Source organism: Palaemon carinicauda, unplaced genomic scaffold (assembly GCF_036898095.1).
Source record: "Palaemon carinicauda isolate YSFRI2023 unplaced genomic scaffold, ASM3689809v2 scaffold21, whole genome shotgun sequence".
In the NCBI taxonomy this organism is placed as follows: Eukaryota; Metazoa; Arthropoda; class Malacostraca; order Decapoda; family Palaemonidae; genus Palaemon; species Palaemon carinicauda.
The window spans coordinates 619,069-622,796 of record NW_027169701.1 but is presented as its reverse complement, the minus strand read 5'-3'; the positions used below and the strand labels follow the sequence as shown (position 1 = coordinate 622,796).

The window sequence follows — 3,728 nt, the reverse complement described above, 5'->3', positions numbered from 1 at the left end:
TGTGATGAATAGCATTATTCCTCAACGAAGTCCGTTCACTACTTTAGCAGTGTGTTGACCTTGGTAAGTCGCTTCTCGTGTGATGTCTCGTCATCATTGAACTATGGTCAATAGAGTGGTGAGTAAGCCTAGGATCAAAAGATCTGGATTGAATTGGAATCATTTTACTAATCCCATAGTTAATATTATGGCTCTGATTGATCCTGTGAGCGGCCAGGGCCTGATGTCTACTAAATGATATGCATGGAACCCGTGTTTTTGCATTAGTTAACTTCCCTGGTGTACAGGGTTGTTAGAGCTGCGAATACATAAGATTGAATAATAGCAACAGCTGATTCTAAAATTAGTAAGAGGAGTTGGGAGAATAAGAGAATAGGTAGTAGGGTTTTGGGTCACGCTGGTCCTGTATTCCCGAGCAGGGTTAGTAAAAGGTGCCCGGCAATTATGTTGGCAGCAAGCCGGACCGCTAAAGTCCCTGGGCGAATAATATTTCTTACAGTTTCGATTAAAACTATCAGGGGGGTTAGGGGTATCGGTGTTCCTGAGGGAACTAGGTGTGCAAACATGTGTTTCGTGTGGTTTAACCAGCCGAAAATTATTGAAGTTAGTCAAAGGGGAAGGGCAAGAGAGAGGGTTATTACTAAGTGTCTAGTTCTTGTGAAAATATAGGGAATTAAGCCTAAGAAATTATCAAGTATAATAAGTCTAAATAGTGAGACGAAGACAAGGGTGCCTCCAGGGTTGGCAGGCCCTAAGAGGATTTTTAGTTCCTTATGTAGTGTTAGTGTAAGAGAGGACCATGCAAGCGAGGCCCGTGAAGGCATGGCTCAGTATAGATAGGGTATAAACAAGAGTGCTAATGTCATGGAGGCTCAATTTAGGGGTAAGTTAGCTAGCCTAGAAAGGGGGTCGAAACTAGAAAAAAGGTTTGTTATCATTTTCAAGGTTGTGGGGTTTGAACTGCTTTTACAGTAGAAGTTTTGATCTTAATTGGAAGCTTAGTATAAAAATTTAAAATAATGATTAGGGCAAAGATGGCTGTGAAAAGTGCGTACAGGTTGAGTCATAGCAAGGGGGCTATTTGTGGGATTTTAAAATATTAGGATCTAATAATTAAAGCTTGACAAGCTTATGTTATAATTTAACTAATTTTAAATCTCATTAGGAGTGGGTGGTTACGCCATTTTAGGGTTAAAAGACCTACACTTATATCTTCAGTCACCTAATGAGGAGGAGTTCTTTGTGTTCATAGATTCAGTTTAAGAAAGACTTAACTGAAACTCCTTCTACTACAATTGGTATAAACCTATGGTTGGCCCCACAGATCTCAGAACATTGGCCATAAAATAGTCCTGGCCGGTTGATTTGGAATCTTAGTTGGTTTAGTCGTCCTGGGATGGCATCTACTTTGACCCCTAAAGAAGGGACTGTTCAAGAGTGGATAACATCTGCTGCGGTAATTAGAACCCGGATTTGAGTGTTTATGGGTAAGATTGTTCGATTATCTACATCTAGTAGTCGAAAATTAGAGTTATCAGCCTCTGGTTCTGGGATTATATAGGAGTCAAATTCTACCTGAGGAAAGTCTGAGTATTTGTATCTTCAATATCATTGGTGGCCAATGACTTTTAGTGTGACGTTGGGGTTATTTACTTCGTCGAGTAAATAAAGAAGGCGAAGAGAGGGAAGGGCAATAAAAATTAAATAACTGCTGGGAGGATCGTTCAGATGGTTTCAATGGTTTGGTGTTCGAATAGGAATTGATTTGTGAGCGAATTAAAAAACAAAGATGAGAGTATGAATCTTACTAAAGTGGTGATTAAGATTAAAACTAATATAGCGTGGTCGTGGAAGAAAATTAGTTGTTCTATTAGGGGCGAGGCGGCGTCTTGGAAGTTAGAGCAGTTCAGGTTGCCATAAGTTCTAAAAGAAATATAAATTTCCTACTAGGAGCTTAAATCCTATGCAATGATCTGCCATTTTAGATAGTTAGTAATTAGAGGAATCTCAGAGAATCTGTGGTCGGCCGGGGGGGTAGTTATGTTGTCACTCAATAGAAGTGGGCATAAATAGGGAAAATAAAACTGGGCGTTTCACTGAAAAAGCCTCTCAGATTACAATTACAAACCCAATGACTGCGATTAGGGAAATAGTAGACCCTATTGAAGAAACTACATTTCAAGTAGTAAAAGCATCTGGGTAATCTGAGTATCGTCGGGGTATTCCGTTTAAGCCTAGGGAATGTTGGGGGAAGAAAGTTAAATTAACTCCGATAAATATTGTTGTAAAGTGGGTTTTTAATAGCGTAGGGTGAAGAGAGAGGCCTGTGATGAGGGGAAACCAGTGGGCAATTCCTGCAAAAATACCAAAAACAGCTCCTATCGAGAGAACATAGTGGAAGTGGGCAACTACATAATAGGTGTCATGGAGAATGATATCAATAGATGAGTTGGCTAAAACTACTCCTGTTAAGCCTCCTATAGTAAACAGGAAGATGAACCCTAGGGCTCAAATAAGGGAGGGCCTGTACGTAAACTGGGTTCCATGCAGTGTTGCTATTCATCTGAAGATTTTAATCCCCGTGGGGACGGCAATGATTATGGTGGCAGAAGTAAAATAGGCTCGTGTGTCAACGTCTATCCCCACAGTGAACATGTGGTGAGCTCAAACTACAAAACCTAGGACTCCAATTGCTATTATGGCGTAGATTATTCCTAGTGTCCCGAAAGATTCTTTTTTGCCTGCTTCTTGTCTTACAATGTGGGAGATTATCCCGAAAGCAGGTAGAATTAAGATGTAAACTTCCGGGTGCCCAAAAAATCAAAATAAATGTTGATAAAGAATTGGGTCTCCACCTCCGGCGGGGTCAAAGAAAGACGTGTTTAGATTTCGATCTGTTAATAGTATAGTATGGTCGATTGAGAGTTGCATACTCATGAACTCTGACATTGTTGTAACTCAAAATGTATGTGTGTCGAACTTAAAAAGTGAATTTTCTGTACCTGTCATCATAACTGTAATGTCGTATTTTATCAATATTTTCTTACTGTATATCATTTCATTTCCTTGGTTCATAGGATAGCATATGCTTTATTAAATAGTTTTTGTATGACTATTTTCCAATACCAGAATCATTTTAACAAGCAAGTTATGTTTTATTCTGTTTATATTTGGTCCGTTGGTATTGATCAGATGATCTCGGTCCTGCTACCGTACGTAATAATATTCAGCACCAATATCTGGCAGGACATGATAATTTTCTTACAGTTAGTGTATACCAAAAGATGTAATTCCCGTTTTAAAGAAACCTATCTGCCTGAGATGGTAATGCAAATTTAGTTCATCAGACTGTTTGTTATTCCACCTTCCATGTGACTAACGATATGAACTAGATAATTCCCGTTTATTGGTAATTCTCGGGCTTCGTTATAGGGAATGTGCATGTAAGAATGTGACACACTGCGTAGGATATCATTCAATGGAAGTGACAGTAGACTAACTTTTACTCGTGAAAACAAAGAACAATACTTGTATGATATGAGTGACGGAAGTAGACTAAACAGCGTTTTCAATAACACATTATTGATGTTTTGGGAGCGTTGTGGGTGGTGGTCAGGGGAGAACAGATGATAGTTCATCGCCCTTTACAGAAGGCTTTGTGTGATTTGAACGTATGCCAACATAGAAATACACTAAAATAGACCGTTCATAATCATAAGGACTAGAAT

General features: G+C 39.2%; 2 pseudogenes; both read right to left on the bottom strand.

Moving 5' to 3' along the window:
- Positions 1-263: 263 nt before the first annotated feature.
- Positions 264-1,089, bottom strand: LOC137636008 (ATP synthase subunit a-like; annotated as a pseudogene).
- A 153-nt stretch (positions 1,090-1,242) lies between these two features.
- LOC137636006 (cytochrome c oxidase subunit 2-like) lies at positions 1,243-2,067 on the bottom strand (annotated as a pseudogene).
- Between the last annotated feature and the right edge of the window lie 1,661 nt (positions 2,068-3,728).